Source organism: Hirundo rustica, chromosome 2 (genome assembly GCF_015227805.2).
Source record: "Hirundo rustica isolate bHirRus1 chromosome 2, bHirRus1.pri.v3, whole genome shotgun sequence".
NCBI classification, from domain to species: domain Eukaryota; kingdom Metazoa; phylum Chordata; class Aves; order Passeriformes; family Hirundinidae; genus Hirundo; species Hirundo rustica.
In genome coordinates, this window is record NC_053451.1 from 1,158,531 (window position 1) to 1,181,322 (window position 22,792).

The following is a 22,792-nucleotide window of genomic DNA, read 5'->3' on the forward strand; positions in this document are numbered from 1 at the left end:
TTGGTGTGAGCCAGTTTTTGATTTAGCCCTTTGATTTTTGCCTAAGCTTGTTAGAGGGTCTGTATCTCTGGCTGTCTCATGCTGGATTGTATAATTGGAATTTTGTGTGAAATTCTTGGGCTGAAGGAGCAAGAGCCAATTATAATCAATGAAGTTGTAAAGCAATTGGGCAGAACTTTCCAGATATTTTAGTACAGAAATGTTCCTTTTTAACATGTGGAAGTGGTAACTTGGGATTGTCAGTTTGGCAGGGACAATATCCCAATGGTTTGCTGTGAGCCCTGGCCACTGCTGGTAAACCTCAGGAAGGAAAATATTCTCAGGAGCCTTGGATTTGCCCATTGTGCAGTGCTCCAGCTGCATGTGAATCCCAGAACCCCGGAATGGCTGGGGTTGGAAGGGACACAAAGGTCGTCTAGTCCAAGCTCTCTGCTTGAGCAGGTAACCCAGGATTGTGTCCACAACCCTTGGCATTATGGGTTTTGACTATGCCCAGGGAAGGAGACCCCACACCCCCTCTGGGCAGCCTGTTCCAGTGCTTGGTCACCTCACAGTAAAGTTCTTCCTCTCGTTCAGGTGGAACTTCCTTCACTCCAGTTTCTTCCCGTTGCCTCTCGTCCTGTTGTACCACCCAGCAGACCCAGGTGGGAGCACTGGTGGTTTTTTCTTTTCCTCTACAACTTTATCCATTTTCTACAGGCTAATAGGAAAAAACTCAAAACCCCCTAAATCTTGGAACACTGTCTGTGTTGTATCCTTGGAAATCCTGTATTATAACATTGATGAGTGTATTTCAGTGTAGGGGTAGTTCCTGTAATTCCCAATTCTGGCCATCAATTCTCCACACAAAAGTTTGAAAATCAATTGAAATGCAAATCATAGCCTAAGTTTTCTTTCCAATAGACTTTCCATAATTATGCTTGACTGCAAAAAAACAATTCCATTGCTATAATTTTGGTAATTGCCTCTGGTCTGTTTGAGAATTAAGATTTCCCTCTGTCTGTATAAAGTTTCCGTCTCTCTTAGATATTATCACATTAACTGCTCCATAAAAGGAAGGTTGGATTGGGTTTCCATCCCGACTTGTCCTTAAGGAGCCAACAGTTGGATCCTCCAGCTCTGCCTTAATTTCCTGGCAGAACTAGAAGGTTCCTTCTCCCTTCCTTCTTCCTGCACGCCTGGAGAGACGATGGTGGTACCATAGGACTTTGAAGTATTGAACTGGAAATATCCTCTGGGTATTCAAGGGGATGGAAACTCCCTTTAAAATTCATTTTTAGCAAAATTGGTTCCTAACAGCAGCACAGGTCTGAAATGACAAATATCTTTATAGGCACTGAGGTATTTAAGAGCTGTATTCCCTCCTGCCTTCTCTGAACACATCCAAGTCCTCGGAGCAGTGAGTTTCCAGTGTCTGCCATGTTTGGCAGATGGATTTTTGGGTAAGAGTGAAAGCCTTTGAACTTCTGCTTGGTTTTTCACTCTGTCAGCACATCCTAGGAGAGAAATCCATCGTGTTGGAAGCACTGGAACAGCCAGGGAAGTATGAGCTCCCCACCTCTTCACTGCCACAGCCCGGGCTTGGTTATTCCCAGCTCCCACAAATGTTCCCAGCTTTGTCTCTCCATTATTTGTTTTCTTTTCCCATTGAAGGAAGTGGTTCTTTCCAGTATGAGAAGCATTAAATTGACTTAAGTGCTTTGTTTGCCGAAGTAGCTCTTTGAAGTGGATCTTTCAAGTTTCTTATGTGATCTGGGATTTGATGACACATTTTAACCCAGCAATCTCATAGAGAGGAAGGAAGGGAGAAAGGGAAGGTCGAAGGAAGAGGAGGAACCTTCTAGTTCTGCCAGTTTTGGTCCCAACTCACAGAGTTTTCCACGTTCCCTTTTTAACACTTGACTTGTGCTGGAGCATCCAGACGTTACGGGGTCATCCGTGGGATCAACAGGATCTCACTGGTCAGCTTTTTCAAGCATGTCTCCAGCATTAAGTCTCAAACTGGAAAGGTAATCCCCTTGGGAGGCTTGACCTACTCTTCAAATTACTTTCTCCTGCTCTTTTGAGGCTTTGGGTTGTATTTGGATGCTTTTTTCCCCCCTCATCAAGGCAGCTTGTTTAATTGCTGTGACTGCCAGGCAGAAACCTCACTCTCACTCTTACAGACCTCCTTTTCTTCAGCTCCTCCATAATAAAGTGGTTTTTGGAGCAGGGCCAGGCCTTTAGCCCAAAGTGTCTTCTGGTTTCATATCAAGCAAGGGACAGCACAGCCAGATTGCTTCCCTAATCCTTCTTCCCAAGGACAAAGGTGTCAGCGCTGTCTAGACATCGGTGTTCCACGTGCTCGTTCAAGGCTCGGGGTTCCCCCTCTCTCCTTTTCATCCCACATAATTGTTCTCAAAGCCTCCTAATCTGCCATGGCTCAGTGGGTGAAATCCCCCACACAATTTGGGATGGGTGTATCCAATTTGGGAGTAGGTGGTCTGTGCCCCTTTGGAGCGGAGTCAGTGAAACAGGGTGAGTGAGTTCTTGCTGCTGCACAGATCGAGCATTTAAAATCTCTTCTTTTTTTCCCATATTCATGCTGTATCCAGTCAGGAGATAGTACACAGCAACTGTTCCTAAACTTTTATATTTCTTTTATGGTTATTTAATGCCTTTCTTTGGGTCCACATTTTGCAGCTTTTCCGTGGGGGAGTGGGTCCTTACGAGCTACAGGTTTGGAGTAGGAAAAATAACAATTTAGCTGGTTTCCTGGTGCTTTGAAATTTTCCTTTTACTGATAGCAGGTTTTGACCTCTTCTTTCTTTGGAAGTGTTCTGCAGGGAAATTTAGCATTAGGATCCTGTTTAGCCTTGGATGTTATCTGGTTGTGTAATGGAGAGGTTAGTTACAAAAAAATGGGGAAAACTGAAGATGAACTGATAGCAGAGCAAAATCATAAATTCTTTCTGCCCGAAGTTGTCTCTCATTTTGGAGTTCCTTACATACATTTGTCCATTTTTAGTATTAAAGTGTGAAAATAATGTTCTCCACTTCAAGGGCTCTCTCACAGGTGTAAAATGCTTTTCCCAGTTTGTCAACATCCATGAGGAATTGGTGTCAGATCCATGAAGGTGCTGGCCATGCTCAGCCCGCACTGAGTCCCGTGGCTGGCATGGATCTGCAGGTAGGTGAGATGCTGCTCAGAGCCACGTGCATATGGCTTTTAAATCCTTCCAGGGATGAGGACTCCAACCCTGGCCTGGGCAGCTGTGCCAGGGCTGGAAAACCCTTTTGGGGAACAAATTTTCCCCGGGAACAGAGCCTGACTCCCCCAGCTTGCCCCGTCCTGTCAGGACACCGTGGCTGATAATTCCTTGGCACTTTGGCACTTCAGCATGCCCCTCGTGCCTGTCTGTCAGTCTTTCTGGCTGTCCCAGCTGGGAGCAGGGAGAATCGTTGTGTTTTGTGTACAGCTGAGTGTGTCATTTCAAGTTAAAAAGAAGACATCTTTAATGTCAAGATTGCAAAGTTCAAAAATCAGAATGGGGCTGGAAGTCAGTAACTGCTCTTTCAGTTTGTTCTATATTTATGTGAGGCCTTATCAGCAGGATTTCTGTCCAGGATTCTCTCCCTAAAAAGTGATTCACCCATGAAAGATATCTTGGTCTGAGGGCTATGGCAAATGAGGGATAATGAATTACTTATAACTCGTGAGGCCGCCTAAAAATGAGGTTCCTTGTTTCTTCTCTAGGCTCTTCTCCGAGTTCAGCCTGGTCTAGTGGAAGGTGTCCCTGCTCACGGAAGGGGATGGGAATGAGATGGGCTTTAAGCCCCTTCAAACTCAAACCACTCTGGGCTTCTTTGGAAACAAGCAGCACTCTACATTCATGGAGCTGCTGTTGCCGTGTCTTTGGGTAGGTCAGGTTTGAAAGGTGTTTCTTCAGCAAAAGTGCCTGGAAAAGAGCTGATTATTCATCAGAAGTTACCAATAATACCAGGGGTTTGCTGTTGTTCCCAGGTACTACTAGAGGATTATTTTGCCAGCTCATTAAAGGCTTGGATAGGGATTTACAAGCTGATAGCTTTGGTTCCTCTGGTGGACTCGGGCTGGAGCCCTGAAATATTTTGCATTTAATGTTGAAATAACGTGAGATTTTGGAGTGAGAAGCCTTGTTAGTTTAAAAAGGATTACAGGCACAGGGTTTGCAGACTGGGGACAGTAATTGGGTGTAACTGTGCTGTATGGGAAGACCACTGCAGCTTATTCCTCATTATTCCTCCTCTCCGTTTATGCTCCTCTCGGGGTGGAACAATGACCCTGGAATGTCACCAGCGCACCCTTGGGCTCCCTTCCCCCAGCTGCCAGTGTGCAGGAATGGCAAATTCCCATCCCCACGGTGCTCGTGGCCTGCCAGAGCATCTCACTGCAGTTCAGCTGTGAATCATTGCTTTATTTGTCACGTGCAGCTCCAGCGAGCCGGGCTGGAGAGCCTTCAGTCGGAATTCGCGGCGCTCTGCCAAGGCGCTGCATTGTTGTTGTCGGAGCCCCCGAGCTGATAAAACACATCCTGACTACACATTATTGCATCCATGGCATTGCATTCCTGCATGTGAGCTAATTAACAGGCCTAGGAATTTGTTGGTTTTAGCCCTGGGGATTACAGAGTGGATGTGGGTGTTCTAAACTGTTAATCCATATATTTTACTGTTGGAAAAATTCATTTTCCTGAGGGTTATTTGGCACCGTAAGAGCATCAGCAGGATCTCCGTAATGCAATCAGAATATCTTCTACACAAGAGGAAACGTGTATTCTTTTTCCTCAAACAAAAAGACAACTTGCTTTACGAGGAAAAAAAAAATTCCTTTCGTGACCTTAAAATAATTCATTGGGGAAAAAGAAAGCTTTTTGTTTGATGAAGGTCTTGTGTCTGCAGCATCCCAGCTGAAAACCATGTAGGAATTGACTGGTGCTAATGTCAATTCAAAAAAAAAACCAAAAACAAACCCAGAATTGCTTGGACATGGGAGGTTATCAGTCAAATACTGTTTAGAGAAATTGTTGTGACGTGCCGCCTTCAGCATCTCACCGAGGCGTGGGGATGGGCAATAATGTGAGCAGAGTGGGCAGTGTAAGACCATCACTTTTCTCCTGATAATTTAACTAAATCAGTTTATAGTAGCAATATCTGTAGGTGAAACAAGAGGGGAAAATTTTCCTTCCACGTACATTGTCCTTGTTCTCATCCCCCTGCTCCAGAGCTTGCTGCCAGTGCAGGGAGAGCATTGCAGGATTCCCTGTGGCTCTGCCTTCCACTCTGTGTGTTTTTATAGAGGTCCTCCTCTTGCCTGCTCCTTTGATTCTGCTTTTTCCTCAGAAGGCCACACACAGAGCTGAACCTTCAGTTCTCGTCACCATTGTCATCTTTTGTGCCATTTTCTTTATCCTTTTCCAGTCCCACCTGTGAAATAGGTGTGGTTTTAAAAAAGAACACCCAGATGCTAGGTTTATGATCCGATTTTTGTATTGCTCTGCCGTGGCTCACAAATGAGGGATGGCCTCAGAACAGACACAAATGACTTTTACTGGCTCTTAAATGCTTTTGCAGGCTGATGAATTTAAAGCAAAATGTAAAGGTGCATATGGGAAAGGATGTCCCACATCTGCTCTGTGGGGTCCAGCAATGGCACCGGAGGAACGGGGTGAAACTGAAGCCCAGGAAGTTCCACCTGCACAGAAGGCAGAACTTCTGCCCTGGGGAGTGACCACACATGAACACATCACCCAGAGAGAGGTGTGGAGTCTCCTCACTGGGGATATTCCAGAACCATCTGGACACTGTCCTGTGCTCTGCGAGGTGGCACCAGATGAGCAGCTGTGGACCCTTCCAGCCTGACCCATCTGGGAATTCTGTGAACTGGAAGACTCCAGAGCTGAGCTGCAGGTGATTTTTAGCAACCAAACCAATTTCAAATGTCGTTCTTCCCTCAGATTGTTTTGTTGCAGTGATGCCACCTGATCAAAGTAACACACTAAACCACCTTTGGATTTTAGAGAATCCCGGAATGGTTTGGGTGGAAAGGGACTTTAAAAACCATTCATTCCCACGCCCTACCATGGGCAGGGACACCTTCCACTATCCCAAGTTGCTCCAAGCCCCAATGTCCAGCCTGGCCTTGGACACTTCCAGGGATCCAGGGGCAGCTGCAGCTTCTCTGGGCCCCCTGTGCCAGGGCCTGCCCACCCTCTCAGGGAACAATTCCTGCCCAATATCCCACCTAACCCTGCCCTCTGGCAGTGGGAAGCCATTCTCCCTTGTCCTGTCCCTCCATCCCTTGTCCCCAGTCCTTCTCCAGCTCTCTTGGAGCACCTTTAGGCACTGGAATTTAACTCAGAAATGCTGTTAATTAAAAAAAAAAAGTGCAGTGTTTAATGCATTTTTTAATCATTTGGCCATTTTGTTTTCATTGCCTGGATACTAATATTACAGCATTCAATCAAGCATTTCAGAAGCTCCATCATAAGTGATTTTTAGTAGCCAAGAACTGCTTCTAGGGAATCTTTCTGAGCCATCAGCCCCTGCAATAGGAGCAGGATTTATTATTTTATTCAGCACACACACATTACCTTGCATCTCTCAGCTGATGATTTCACTCTCTGCACTTCTCTCAGGGCTCTCTGAATCTCCCAACTTAATTATGACTATTATGAATAATTTAATATCCACAAACATTGCTTTGTCTCTTCTTTCTCTTCCCCAGTTTCCACTGCTGATCCCTGTAAAGGCTCTGGGAGCACCTTGCTGTCACCCTCCGGGGAGTCTGAAAATCCCGTGTTTAATACAGGCCATTTCCTATTGCTTAACTGCTCCCTAATCCATAACATTCCCTTCTCCTGTTGTCCCATAACTTTAATTTTTTAATAGTGTCTTGCTGGGGCTTTTGTAAGTAGCTTTTTGTGGTGGTTTATTCCCCAGTTCTGGACTCTTTAGGCACAATTGAGGGATTTGGGTTGAGTTATTTTGCTTCTCATGCTGTGTCTGTTTATCTGAGTGAGGGCACTGCAGCATTCCAGCCACTTTTGCTTCATGGGAAAGGAGACATTGGCTAATTCCATGATAATCCTTAGGACACTTGTTAAAGATAAGGACAAGTCTTGTGCTGTTACACAGTGCGTGATTTGAACGTGATAAAGGATTTTCAAAGGCATCGTGGTCAGGGCATTATAAGTTTTCCCTGACTTTTAAAGTAAACAATATTTGGTTTTATTGACTTTAGTATATATTTGCTTTCTGTTTCCTCATGAAGTTCTCTGGAAATATCCAATCTTTCCATACTTGGGATAAGCATGGAGCAGATCTGCATTTGCTATTTTTACTTTCTAGCTTGTTTAAGGTGTTCTGGAGTTTTGTTTAAGCTCTTCTTGGTTTGGATTTTGACTCATTTGCTTCCTATTATTTTGTTTTCCACTGAGCATCCTCCTCCCTGCTCTCCTGTTCTCATATTTTTTGGAGGTTCTCTCACATTCCTCAAACAGACCACAAGCAGAGTCTGTTGCTTTTAGTTTTCCTACCTTTGGACTCTTCTTACATGAAATGATCCATATTTTAAATCCTCTTGTGAACAGATGCAAATTTCTATGTCACCCTACTCATTTTAGAGAACATTGGCTTTTTCCCTGTCCCAAATAAGATTTTATTCTTGGCAGGGAAGAGCTGAAGTGCTGTTTGTTTGCAGAATTTCCGGATTACTGACGGCATGCTCAGCCCTCAGAGTCCTCACGGTAAACACAGCTCTTGCTATTGGAAAAATACATCAGAAATCCCAAAATAAAGCAGGGAATGTACAGTATTCCCAAGTTAGGAACACCACGTGTGGCTTGTGATGGCAGTTTGTTTGATTCTGAGATGTAGGAGAAGTGATATCTTTCAGATGCGTTTCAGGGAGAGCCAGAACATCTTTCTTTTCCCTTTTCCTACTCATCCGGAAACACTTAGGAATGAGCAATTCCACCGATTTGTCTTGTTGATGGCTGTTTTCTCCTGGTATAAGGAAATACTTTCCACTTGTATTAGACCATTATCTCACACGGATGTGGAGCAGATTTCCATTTGCTGTTCTTGGCTGGGAAGGACACCGTGAGAGAAATCTGCGGGAAGCTGGGGGAAGAAAAAGAGAATTTGAAGTGCCTTAAGCTGCCGACTTAGCCTGAAAATTCCTCTTTTTTGGGGGTGACTGTGGTGAGAATAAGTAAGGAAGACACTGTGCTGCTGTATTAATATCTTTATTTGGGGCTGGCAAAGCCTCTTGGTGCCAGGCGGATGCTGAACCCCAGGATGTTGGGATGCCTTTTGTAACTCTACCTAAATGTGCTAAATCCCTCTCCCAGAATAATTCCCAGCTCTTTCACCTGTGTTTCAGGAAGCCTTTGAAAAGGGAGTTGTCTGGTCATGTTGTCTTTCTTTAATAACTAGAAATCCCCTGGAATTACTTGGTAAATACCCTGTAGGATATGCTCCTGGTGCAGGTACCCAGAAAACTCTGGCCTTGGAATAGCTCAAAAGCCATAAGTAAATATATTCTTGGAATTACATTTTAAAATTGGTTTTCTTCTTTAACTCATTTTGAAGTTAAAACCTAATTATGAATATTAAATTCAGGTTAAAGAATCCAATTTTCGTCTGGTTTTGCATTAAATGAGCTGCCAGAACTCACCTGGTGGTGACAGGTTAGGAAGGAGCATTCTCTGAGGTGGCATCACTAAATTGCAGATTCTAGCCTAAAACTGTATTTTAAACATTAATTTGCATAGAATGCAGGTCTCATCTTTCAGGAAAAAAAAAAAAAAAAAAATTACCTCCCCCCAGCTGGCCCTATCTATGATGAGACTGCAGTGGAAAAGCAGAATCCATGCTTTGGAAAAAGGGGTGTTTGCCAGATTCTCATCTGAATTGTAAAGAGCAGCTTTGGCTTTGAAATCAGCCGTGAGTTCACGGTGCCCTTCCATGGATGAGTGGATGAAGGATGGGTTTGGGCAGTGTTGTCTGTTTTTCTGGTAGTTTGTGTGACGTGGGCCAGTGCTGAACATAAAATCCAGCGGAAAATTCCCCCATGTGTTTTGTGTTGCTGCAAGTTCAGGTTGTGCTGGTTGATTTAGAAGGGGACATTGAAACACTTGTTGGCAGCAGTTAAAAAGGACAGTGTTTGCTGGTCGTCCCAGCTGGTCTCATCCCAGGAAACATCAACTGTTTGTGCTGCTCAGACCACTGGAACACTCCTGGAATAGGGGAGCTCTTGCAGCTGTCCCGAACTGGCACCTCAGTGAAGCACAAAGAAACTCTACCCTGTCCAAGGCACCTTGGATGTGATGTGGAAATCTGAGGGATCAGGCAGAGTGAATTCCAGCAAAGCCATGACAGCCACGAGACCATTCTCAAATTGTAGCTGGTTTCTGGGCCAGGGAACTCCTAAGTGATGCAGTTGGCTGTTTTAGTTATGTTTTGGTCTTGTTTTGCTGCTCTGAACCAAGATCACTGTGAAGAGAATGAGAATTAATTGTAGCACCACTGGATTAATGGTACACTGGAGTTCCTACCTTCTGAGTTGCTAAAAGTTTGTCTGGATTAGCTCAGAGCAGTGCAGCAGTCCAGTAGCATCCCTGTGGTCCCAAAGGCCCATATGTGGAAAAGCTTTGGGATTTTTAATAAAAAATGAAAAGGAAATAGACACAGTCAGTATTTCTATTTCTATTACCCAACATGCTTCTTTTCTGCAATCATTAAATACCTTGAAAAGATCCCTTCCTACCCAAATCTGTGAATGATTCTGTGATCCTGATAGTGAAGAATGGTCAACTCTGCTGTTAATTACAAAATCCAGTGGAAGCTGAATTGGTGCAATCTGGTTGACCATCTTAGACTCTGCTGCCTGAAAAGTTTCACCCCTTTACTCCAAGGCTCCTGAAAGCAGTTACTCTGGAGTCATTTGGTTGTAACATGACCTGGCTTGTCTCAAAATGACAAGAAGTTTTGACTTTGCAAGAAGTTGCCAAATAGAGCCATCTGTTTCCTCATACTCTAATTGCTCATTCAGCCCAAACAGCTCCGTGGATCCAAGGAAAGCAGGGAGAGAGAGGGGCCAAGTGTTGATGGGCTGTTCTGAGGCTCACTGTGGACTGAGACTCCATGGTTCTCTGGCAGTGGGAAGCCATTCCCTGTGTCCTGTCCCTCCATGCCTTGTCCCCAGTCCCTCTCCAGCTCTCCTGGAGCCCCTTTAGGCCCTGGAAGGGCTCTGAGCCTTCTCCTCTCCGAGCCCAGCTCCAGAGCAGAGGGGCTCCAGCCTTTGGAGCATCTCCATGGCCTCTTCCTATCATTTAGGACTAGCCAAATTTCTGTTTTTCAAGGCAGATCTCTGTAATTTCTTTTGAGTTTTGCTTTAAGTTTATGGATATTTTTAATGTGGTTCCAATGCTGTGAACGAGAACTTTTAACTTGCTAATGTGTGAATTTGCACTGATTATTGACAGAGGTGTGAAAAGGAAAGTAAATCACACTTATCCTAGTAGAGGGTGGATTCTGACCAGATCCTGGGAAAAAATTCTTCCCTGTGAAGAGGAGGAGGCTCTGGCACAGGTGCCCAGAGAAAGCTGTGGCTGCCCTGGATCCCTGGAAGTGTCTGTCCAAGGCCAGGTTGGATGGGCTTTGGAGCAACCCTGGGCTCGTGGAAGGTGTCTGTGCCCATGGCAAGAGTGGCACTGGATGAACTCTGAGGCCCCTTCCAACCCAAATCAGTCTGAGATTCTGTATCTTTGCTTGTCCTCTTGCTGTGTCCAAACCTTGCAATGTCTTTGTAGCATCTTTGGGTGAAATACCTGCTCTTGGCATGGTACTGCTGATCCAGCCAGCCAAAAGTTGTGGAAGACTGGAGCTGGAAAAATGATCCTTGTTCTGCAAGCTCAGGGATGCATAATGATTCATCTCCAGGCTGTTTGCAGCTAAGGGAGCAGAGCAAGCAGGCAGCAGTTAATGATAGTGAGAGGAGGGGAGCTGCCAAGGCACAGGCAGTGGTATTCCCTGGATTCCCTGGCTGGAAGGCTTTCCTCAGCCTCCTTGCTGAAGAGTTCAGAGCGTCTCTCCTGACTTCCTCTCAACCAGACCTGGGATTTCATGTGTAATGTCACCTTCAGGTCTGTAGCTTCCAGTCAAACCTGTGCTTGTGCTTCAAAGAGATCCATATTCCTGATTTATTGCATAGATTTTCCCAATAAAGGCGTCATGAAATAGTTTAGAAATCTGGACAAGTTTAATTCTGTGGAGCAGTTTTGGATTAACCTGATACCTCTGTAAGTTGATATCTTTGGATTAATTGGTGATGGCCCTGCCAGAAGATACACAGACCCATATGAAGTCTCTGCCTTGTCAGGAATGTGTAGGATATATGGGATATGGACCAGCAGATCACTTCGTTAACCCAGTCACCCCCAAATCCCGGTCAGGAGGGAGCCAAGCCCACCCCCAGCTGCAGCACAACTTCCAGCCCTCTCCTGGGAAGTGGGCACAGACATCAGGTTACGCCAAACCAGAGCAGGGAGAGATGTGTGACTGCCCCAAGGCTGATGCTGAGACAGAAGTGATGTGCAGCCGTAATTGCCAGCCACTCAGCTGAGTGATTTGCCCAGGTTGTGTGGGATACAAAGCAGGATGTGTGAACACACAGCCGAGGAGCTGTGCAGGAAATGAGCCGAGGTTGTGGGCAGAAGCTGCTGGAGCAGCTGTGAGCCTCTTTTTTGGGGGGAATGTTGAAAGTTCCCAAACCTTTCCAGGGCTGCACATACTCACTGTTCTCATCACCCCTGGGAAAGTAAACCCCGGAGTTCCTGCTGCTCATCTGAAGCCCTACTTTGTTTTTTGAGCAAACACTGCACAGCCTTCAAAAGCCCAAGAGAACAGGATGCTTTTTCTTTCCTGGTGAAAGCAAGTGTTAAAGACTGGATTACAAGATGGGAAATGGAGTTGTATTTTTATGCGGCTCTTTTGTAATTGCAGGATTATGTTGAACAAAGATCCTCTTCAGCTACCAGTATTTCATTCCCTTTGGATGCTGGTGACCCCAGGGCTTTCCTTACCATATTAAACTCTGTGAGATGGAGTTTTTCACTCTATATTCAAGATGGAATTTCCTTTTTCTGCTCTTAGTATTTTGTTAACCTATTTTAGGAATGATTTCTCTGGATTTATACCAAATATAGCAGCCATGACTCAGCCTCTCTTCCTGGTTTTGGACTCAGAGATGCACTTGCTGCTTTTGTATTCCCTCTGCCCCTCTAATTTCCCCCTTTAAGTTTTTAATCCAGTCCCTCTGCATTCCTCCAGGAGCTTCCTTCAGTTTTCATGGCTTTCCTATCGATCTCAGGATTTTCAGGATTGTTGCAATATTTTATAAATGGGCAGCGGAAGAAGAATTCAGCACAGGGGATAGAAGGAGAATGGAGTGGTTTTAAACTGAAGGAGGGTGAATTTAGATTAGATATTGGGGAGGAATTCCTCCCTGAGAGGGTTGTCAAGGAAGCTTGTCAGTGATGCCAGCTCCAAATTCTGAGGTGGTTCAGGGGCCGGTGAGGATTCTTTTTGAGTGCCCTCTTAATTGCTGCTAATTGGCAGCACAGCCTGAGCAGTTCTGTCTCATGTTCAGTTCTCTGTTTCCCTGCTCTGATGTCTGCAGAAGATTTTCAGGATCAGATGGCAGCAGTGAATTGCAAATCAGGAGTTTTAGCATTTATATCAGATATGCTCCAGCAGAAGGAGATTACAAGTCCTGGGTCAGCAAGAGCTCGGGAGTGTAGCTATGGTGGGGAGCTGCTGCTGTGGTGGGGATAGGAATTCTGTTCTGTTCTGTTCCTTCTACAAGGCTGCCTTGACAGATCATAAAACCATGGAATATCCTGCGCTGGAAAGAACCCATGAGCATCAAAATCCAACTCCTGGCCCTGCACAGACACCCCAACAATCCCACCCTGTTCCTGAGAGCGGTGTCCCAACCCTCCTGGAGCTCTGGCAGCCTTGGGCTGTGCCCATTCCCTAGGGAGCTGGGTAAAGAATCTTTTGCTAATAATAATAATATTTTGCTTCTGCCAAGTTGTTGTGTTCTTGCGTGAAAATGCAGTCCTTCCAAATAAAATAAAATAAAAAAAAATTTAAAAAAAAAAAAAAAAAAAAAAAAAAAAAAAAGTCCCTCCAAAATGGTGTTCCTGTCTTTCAGTATCAGACCTCCCTTTCTCTTTGCAGCCAGTGGACAGGTATTTTACATCAGATAAAAGACCAGGAGCAGCGCACGCACACGCTTCGTGTGTTTAGAGCTGCTTTTAGTGTTGGCTGAGCTGAACAAAGGAGGGATGTGAGAACATCAATGGCAGCTTCACCTCAGCTCATCCACTATGGAAATACCTGCAGGCTCGTGTTCATTTGAAAACTAAGAGTGGGAGCAGGGGAAACCTGGGCTTCCCCTGCCAAGGGCTTAAACACCCACAGAACACACAGATGAACTGCTGCCTGTGGCAAACAGGGTGCCTGAGGGGGAAATTAAAAGTGCCACCCTAAACCCCTTTGTAATTACATTTCCATAGCTCTCAGCCACATTGGGAGGACCAATCTGACACTGTTGTGCTGATACCGAAATCTGGGCGCAGCTGGGTTTTAATTTCCAGAGGAAACTGAGGCGTGTGAAGTGCATCTTCCTCTCCTTGTTTTCTGTATCTTCCATCTTCCTTTGGAATTGCACTGGGGGTGTTTTGCACATTGAGGGATGCTGGTGGGAGAGCACAGCCCCAGTAACGCCAGTGAGAGACACCTGTGCCCTGGAAATTTATGTGGAAATACTTTATGGAGTGTCATTCGCTGTGCTCTGATTCTAAATACAGGCATCATTCTGTTTAAATTCACATGGATAAAAATGAAAATATAAAATATATATTACAAGTGTGATTAAAGGCATATTATTAATTGGAAAGGAATAATCAGATTATTTTATAGTTATTGAAAGGAGTCAATTTGGGAAAAAAATAGAGAGAAGGGGGGGCCTTGGGGAAATGTCTTGCTGTGTAACATTTGTTCTTTCTGAAGTGTGTATTCCCAGGCTCTCCAGATCATAGAGGTCGTGGCTACTCTCGCAATTTGCCCTCCTTTTCTTTCCCTCAAGGACATTTTTTTCGCTCCTGTTGCCTGGCAATTCCTGTGAAGGTTGCCCAGGCCCTGCCCTGTGCCTTCACTGTGTTCCCTGTGCTGGTCACATTGTCCAATATCTTAGGACTGCGCTTCCAGAGGATGCACATCCAGGCTGGTTTCTCTTCCCCACAGCGTGTGCTGCCTACTGGGCTGCTTATTATATATTTAATTCATTCTACTGGGCTGCTTATTATATATTTAATTCCTTCTACATCCCCTGTTAGTTCTTCTTTGCTATTGGAATCATCTCTTAAAGCTGAATTAGTCATTGAACAGAAACCAGGAACTCAGTTGTTGTTGTTTGTTAAGGAAATAAGAAACATGCCCACCAGTATTTCACAAAACATCTTCTGGGAATACTGAGTTTATTTTCCAGGCATGGAAAAAAACTTATGAATTCATTAAAAAACAGAGCAAATCTTACCAAAATTAGTCCCCTACCAGACTGGGGGTTTTATCACAGTTATTATCAATTTGGGCATTGTTAGAGGACAGAGAAATCTGGAGAAAGGAAATCTGTCTCTTGAGTAGGTGATGTGCACCTGTTGTATGATTGATAGAGTTCATTTAAGATGAAAATTGAATTGTTAGGGAGAAATGATGGCAGAAAAAAGCCTTATTATGTTCAGAGATGAGGCTTATCAGCATGAAAAGAAATGTGTCACAAATTGGTTGCAAATCAAAGGCCTGATTTTTTTTTTTTCTTCTTTTTCAAAAAGGAACAAATAAGGATGTGCACTGTAAATCATGGAATTGCTGTGTAACGTGTTCTGGGATCTTTTGTGCAATATAAAAAGGCTTTTTCTCTGTGGAGTTTATAATATGAAGCTGTGAGGCTACAGGCAACTCTGTGTGCTTAAACCAGGTGGGTTTATTCTGGCTACACCTGAGTGTTTTGTAAAATCAACACTGAATTCTAAGAATAATTAAATTATCAGTCATAGGTGCAGTCACGGAATTGTTAAACTTGGAAACAGGCTCCTGGGACATTGAGTACAAATGTTCCCCTGGCATTGCACCAAGAGTGCTGGAGAGGGACTCGGGACAGGGAACGGAGGGACAGCACACAGGGAATGGCTTCCCAGTGCCAGAGGGCAGGGATGGATACTGGGAAGGAATTGTTCCTTGTGAGGGTGGGCAGGCCCTGGCACAGGGTGCCCAGAGAAGCTGTGGCTGCCCCTGGATCCCTGGAAGTGTCCAAGGCCGGGCTGGACAGGGTTTGGAGCAGCCTGGGATAGTGGAAGGTGTCCCTGGCATGGGTGGAACTGGAGGATTTTCAAGGTCGCTCCCAACCCAAACCATTCCGTGATTTAGTGATTGTTTAACCTACACACGGATGCTGAATCCCTGGGTTTTCAAGTGGCTCCTTGACCTTGCAGCCAGGAGGGATCGATTTGAGATGAGTACAGATGTGCACGTGGGAATGCCAATATTTGCTTGGCTGCTTCAGACTAAGCTTTTCTTTTTAAACATTTCCAGGAGACTTCCAGGACTTTGTTAGCTGGTTTTTTTTGCTGTCAGCACTCACTGTTATTTTAAGGTAGAAGGGAATGTCTGCTTTGCAATTTCTGCCGCGCTATTCATTGCCCCAACCGGTCTTATTCCCCTGATGGAAAACAAGGAAGCAAAGCTGGGTTTTCCGGCTGTCATAGGCTGGGGATTTAGTTCTTCTTTTTTTCCTGATACAAACTGAAAGCTCTAAACACCTTCAAACTTCTCTTCCCACTCTTTAGTTTGCGAAGGTATGTCCAGAAATCTGTGAAAAGTGTTAGTTGTTGACTTGCTGTGGCCTTTCAGCCCTTTCCTTTGTGTTGCTGCAAAAGCATTCCTGGTTCTGGCTTCCTGGCCCGGACATATTCACTGGAAACCTGAATGAGTGTTTAGGTGAATAAAAGCACTGCAGAATCCTCTGTAATGGCAGGCTGGAAAATTCTTGTCTTTTCCAGTGGTTATGAAATATGAATATGCTAATTGAGTGCATATTGCATGTGTTGGAGATCATGCCATACATGCTCTGATTATTGGCTCCTGGCCCTTATACAGTGTCTGCTGTTAACCTCTGGTAATTCCTGTATGGAATGTTTGACTTGTGTTTGAGGCCTGGGACAGCTTTACAGACATCTGTAGCCTTCATTTAAAGATTTCTGTCGTGGTCATCTGTGTAAGCTTGCTTTCTGTTGTGCTAGTTATGTGTTGTTTTACTGCCTATTTTTGCAGGATTAGGCTCAGAGTCTATGAAAGAAATGCCAAGTAGGACAGAATTCCAGTAGGATATGAGCTGGATCAATACTAGAGCAGTCGGGCATAGGTGCAGAATCATGGAGTCCCAGACTGGCTTGGGAGGGAGGGATCTTAAAGCTCATCCAGTGCCACCCCCTGCTGTGGGCAGGGACACCTCCCGCTGGCCCAGGCTGCTCTGAGCCCTCTCCAGCCTGGCCTGGAAGGATGTTAGCGCTCCTCATAGGGAGAAGGATGCTGAAGGATGGCTCTTCTGCTCAGGAGCATGGCACAAGTTGGTCATGGAGACTCCTGGATTTGGGATGTGGTGACCAGGCAGCGATCCCCACCAGCACTGCTTAACCTTTGGGAAAACAGTGCCAAGCTGTTGTGGGCAAGGGGAGAGGAGCAAGCTGTAGAACAGCTGATCTCCCACTCCCACTTCAGTCTTTGAGGGATGGATGTGATGAAGTGAGTCTTTGACATTTCGACCAACTATTTAATTTCATATTTTCACTTTGAACAAGCTTTATTCTGAAGGCTTGTCATAATATAATTACAACACCACTGCCTCTGGTGTGCATCCTTGTTTTTTGTTTTAAAGCCTGAGCTGTCCCATATTTCCTTAGCGAGTTAAACCCCTGCCTGAGCTCTGCCTATGATTGTTGTGAATTTCTTAATTTCTGAATTTGAGTTCTGTTTGTTCATCACTTGGCAGCTTTCCCCCAGACAGTCAGCAGCTTCTTTTGCTTATTCTTCAAGTGGTACCGAGCTGCCCCATATATTTTCTGGGTTTTGGTGGGGCACATCAAGCCCAACATAAATCTGGAGTCTCTTTTTCTCCTTCCACGTAGCTTGCTTTCCAAATGGAGTGAGGGAATGCCACCGTCTGCCTGTCCTATGGATGGGAAAGACTTTCAGGCTCCTGGGCTTGTTAACACAGAGCCTCTTGCCAACACGAAATTAAAGAAAGACGATGATAAACAAACTTCTTGCCAAAGCTCCCTTTCTGATGACAGATTTAGTCTGGGCCCTCCTTCATCTTCCCTGGTACTGCTTTGTTTCAGAACACAGATTCCAAAATATTTAAGCAAGAAGGAACTATTAGGGAGGATTGATCCCCTCCATTTGCACTGTTCATCTTCCTGTTTCCCAGTCTCTAAAGCCCATCTGGGTCCATCCATCAATGTGAGCAGAGGAAGAGAAGAGGACAGGGAGAGATTTGCTGTGCTGCCTGATGGGAAAGTGGGGCTGGAGCTGCTCTTTCAACCCTGCCTTGAGTTTCCAGTCTTGACCAGAGCAGAAATCCCAGAAGTGACCAGAAAACAGAACCTGGGTGAAGATTGCTAGAGAACACTGAGGAACAACCGTGGCTGGAAGTGACAAATTACAGCCAAAACCTGCAGCACAGATTTGAACAAATAAAGCCCAGGGAAGCTTGACCCATCTGTCATTAAAAGGACATCTCTGCCCTCATCTGATTTTAATTCTAGGAATATTTTATTGAGGATGTGCCAATTTTGTATGGTGTGATCGGCTCCAAGACAAATTTAGATGTTTATCCTGTTGCAATCCATGGGAAGGAATGATGTTTTCAATATTCAGGATATGGCTTCAGAGGGATTCTCCTATTTTGGGGGAAGTAATTATAAAAATGGAGGGAGGGTAATTAGTGGAAGTGGCTGGAAATTTTGGAGCAAAACATAAATTAAAGCTTGTCTTTGAGGATAATGCGATGGAAAACAGATATTACACCTGAATCTTGGTCCTGCCAATCTGGTTTACCTTAGAATCATGGAATCAGTTAGGTTGGAAAAGTCCTCTGAGACCACTGAGTCCAACTGTGAACCCAGGCCAAAGCCACTACTGATGTGTGTTCCCTGAACACTTCCCGGGATGGTTATTCCACCTATTCCAGTGCTTCAGTGAGCTCACCTTTGAACCCATCGCTCTCCTGTGTCTTCTCTGCATCTGTAAAATAAAGGCAAAGAGGTGATCAATTATTTCATATTTTCAAAGAGCTTGGAAGGGGGGAAGATTATATTTATTAGTGTCAGAAATTGTCTTTTTATGGATATTGCTTTTGTGTCTGGTTATTCTGTCTCCTGCAGTTCAACTTCTCTTAGGAGAAGGAGCAGTGGTTGGCTGGGAGAAAGGTCAAAAGCAGCTCGAGAAGGCTCAGATAAGAAAGATAACCAAGAATATTTTGGTTTGTTTTTTGTAGTGACTGGGTGATGTTGTGGGATAGATGTCTATAACCTAGGCTTTTCCTTGTGGCCAACCCAAATCTCCCAAGGCATTGCTTGTGGAAAGGAAGGAGCAGGGAGAAGTGTCTTGAAGCTGCGTATTCCAGGAAGCCTTTTCAGCAGAACATAATGAAGTAGGATAGGGAAGATAAAAGAATGGAGATAATCAGCTGGAGGAGGCCGTGGCTCAGTCGGAGAGCGCCAAGTACAAGAGTACAGCAGGGTTCATCTCCAAAGGAAAAGTCAGCAAGGCATTGAGTTAGAGCAAGTAGTAGGAATTTATCAAGGAAGTCGTTTGAGAACTGCTGAGAATGGTTTGGGACTCACTGGGGCCGATATATTAGATCTTTTAAAAAATACATGTATTTATTGGTTACCTGCTGGTGAAACCCATCAGACTTGCAGATAAAAAGCTGGGAATTTACAGCAAGGAATTCATCTGCATTAAGACATTTTCTTCTCTGGAAACAAGTTAATGTAGCCCCAGCTGTGCCAGAATCTTCTGGTTTTTCTCATTCTGAAATTTCCTGTGGGGGAACTGGTTCAAGGCCAGGTTGAACGGCGCTTGGAGTTACCTGGTCTTGTGGAAGGTGTCCCTGCCCATGGCAGGGGTTGGAACTGGATGATCTTTAAGGTCTTTCCCACCCAAACCAGTCTGGGCTTCCATGTGTCAACTTGATGTGTTCACATTATATAAAACCCTGTTACCTTTCCATAACAGGTTCAATATTTTGTTTCACATGAGAGATAATCAATCAACTCTTAAGGTGTTGCTAAAAAAAGAATAAATTAAAAAAGAAGCTGCTCATTGTGGAAACAAATCTCCGAGCTCCTGCCCACTGTCCCAGACTTTTTTGGGGAAAGGTGGGAAATACCCTTGTAACTTGCCTATATTAACCTTTAACAGATGAATTGGAAGGTAATTTAATTATTGTTTGGGGGATCCCCAGTGAGGGTCAAGCTTCAAACGACCTAAGTGAAAAATTGTCAGAAAATTAGTGGAATTTGCATGGAGTGTAAGGTCAGGAGGCCTTTTCATGTTCAAGGAGACTTTGTCTGAATAGTATTAGCATGCAATTTGTATAAAATTCATTTAAAGAGGTGATGTGCAGGTCACGGAAGAAAAGTATCTCTTTTCTTTGTTCATACTCTCTCATGTTGGTTCTGTGCCACCTGATGTGAAATAAATGACTTCTGGCACATAGAGAAAATACCACCCTCTCTCCAGAGTAGGTCTCTCAAAAGGCATTGCATCCCAGTGCCACAGAAAACCAGGCAAGGGGAATTTAAAGGGAAAATAACCTTGACACAAGGAAGGACTTGAAAGAAAATGGAAAAATGTCTGCTGTTCAGAACAGCTCCCATTTCCATTGTTTACTCTTTTCAAGCTCAGAGCTAGTGTTTAATTTTTGGAGAGCCTGAAAGGCTCACCTGTCCATGTCACTGTTTTAAAACCCCTGCAAAATAGATTTATTTTTCTGTTTGTAAAGATTTTATTCCTTTGATCTGAAAAGATAATGATAGGGAAAATCCTGGATTTTCCATGCCCGCTTTATTCTTTTGGGTTTCACATTAGGTCAGAGGTTGGACTTGATGATCTTGGAGATCTTTTCCAACCATGATGAGGGGGGTTGCAAGCCCCCCAGTGGAGATGAGGGGGATCTGAGCACAGTGCTTCCAAAGGCACAAAGTAAACCAGTGATGGAGGAAAACAGTGGGGTGAGATGTTCTGGGTGTCCTGTGTCTGTGGGAGTTTGGAGATGTGGCGACTCCTGATTCCCAGGGCTGGGGGACACACTCATAGAATCACAGAATCATTAAGGTTGAAAAAGCCCTCCAAGGTCGTGGAGTCCAGCCATTCCCCAGCGCTGCCAAGGCCACAGTGACCCATTCCCGACCTCCCCTGTGGCTCTGTTTGCCCTTCATGTGGAGCGGTTCCCTCCTGTGATGGGAGCGTGTCCTGCGCTGTCAGGGGAAGGATGAAACAGATGAGAACGTAGCCAGGTTACAGCCGCAAAGTATCCCAAGACTGTTTGCTAGCAGCTTATTCCCATGGCATTCCTGCTGGAGTTACTCCTTGCTGGAGTCTCTCAGAGCAACTGGGCATCGCTGTCTCAGGGATTAGGAAGCACTGGAAGCTCCTGCAATAGAGCAGCACTAGTGTTTGTCTGTTTATAATTAATTTTTAGTAGTCTTTTTGTTGGGTATTCACGGACACAAGCGAACTCTGCAGGTTCTGGCGGTGCAGGAGGTTTAATTTTGCTAATCCTGTTTTATTCCCATTTCACTGTAGCTGTTTCAATGCCACAACATGGTGCCTGCAATGAATTTCAAATGTATTTTTGGATGGCATTGTCTTGCAGAATGGGAGAGAAAATCATCCCTCCCAAATGCCGTTTGCAGGGGCTCTTTCCTGCTGTCTGGAAATCCCACCCTGCATACAAAGCAGGGAGGAAGCACAAACCTCTTCCTCACAAGCTCTCAAGCTCCCACCACGATTACAACCTTTTTATCTGGGATAAAAAGCATTTTCTTTCATCCTTCTCAGGAAGAGTGTTTTGCTTTTTCCACTTGGTACAACACCTAATGCAATCCGCACATAGGCAGTCATTTTTTTTCCTCCAAATTATGATTTTTTTAATACTCTTTACACACACAAGAGTACAGATGAAACGATGCTGGCATTGAAAAGGCGCTTTAGAAAAGCAGCCGTGATTCCAGCCCTGTCTGGGAGCAGGTCCAGCTGTCACTGGGGGGTTTTTTGGGAAGGAACAATGGAAAGGTGAAGCGTTACCCTCATAAATTTTATTTCATAAAATCACAGAATGATTTGGGTTGGAAGGCAGGTTAAATCTCATCCAGTCCCAACCCTGCCATGGGTAGGGACACCTTCCACTAGATCAGATGCTCCGAGCCCCATCCAGCTTGGCCTTGGGCAGTTCCAGGATGAGGCAGCCACAGTTTCTCTGGACAGCCTGGTCTTGCACTGATCTTCTTAATGCTCTGCATTAAGTGTTAGTGAAGCCACTGATGGAATTCCGAGTCTCCCTGTCTCTCCCCACTTGCTTATAACCCAGATTTCCTTTGCTTTGAGAATGGCTCCTTCAGTGCTAACTTGGGGGTGGAGGGACAGCTAATTAATTAAGCACTAATTGTTGTCAAGTCAATCGGTGCTAACATTTAACGTTTGACTTGTTTACTCTCTGGAGGTAAAGCGAAAGGAGTTAATGATCTAACAAATTGTGTCCACATCATGAGGGACATGTTCGGAGAGAATGGTGTTATTTATGAACTGTAAAATAACACATTTTAACAAAACCCCCAGATTTTGAAGCAAGATGGGTTCGGTTCTGGTGTGAAATTACCACTAGATAGCTGTGGAGACAAATGCGTCGCCTAATAAAGCTTAATGACTGATTTTCCCATTAATCAGACTTGAGAATGTGCTTCATTAAGATAATTAACTGAGCCACTTGCTTAACTGACAGTTAGGAGACACAAATTCCCAAGTCACTTGCTTTCCTCTTAATAAAACCCACAAGAAGCTGACCAGGCTCCGTCATCTTTATTAGAGAGAGGAGCACAAGGGCTGTGGAAATCTCTTTGCACACGTAGGCTCTGTGACAGAGTCTCCCTGTGGGACACGGGTGGCACGAGGGGGTGGCCCTGCCCAGCCCCACACAGGATCCAAAGCCTTGGGCTCCAGGTTTTCACAGTCAGCTCACGCTGAAAGCTCACCAAGACTTGCCCTTCCTTCTCCATCTCGCCGGCGGCAAATGGTCTTTTTTCTGCTGCTTTCAGAAAGGTCAGGGTTGGTTTTATCACCCAAGAACTCCTCTCTCTTCCAAGGGGGAGAATTTCTTGCCTGACTTTGTGGCTCCTCCTCTTTGTTCATCGCAAGCTGGAAGTGGGGTCATGAGTCCCGAGCCCCTCTGGAGCAGGGATGTGGAAGATGAATCTGCTCCCGGTACATTTGTAGGCAGCACATGCAGCGCTGGAGAAGTTGTGGGAATTAACAGAGAGATCCAAAACTTGAATTATTAAATATGCTATCTGGTTGTAATGTCTGGTTGTAAATCCCTTCCTTCACAGCTCTCTGTGTCTGGAATTCTAACAGGGCGATGCTA

General features: G+C 44.8%; 1 protein-coding gene across 6 annotated transcripts in view; it reads left to right on the forward strand.

Annotated features, from left to right (window-relative positions):
- Nucleotides 1–22,792, forward strand: part of FAM168A (family with sequence similarity 168 member A) — a 121,004-nt gene that overhangs the window by 41,285 nt on the left and 56,927 nt on the right. The gene's annotated exons all lie outside the window — the stretch shown is intronic.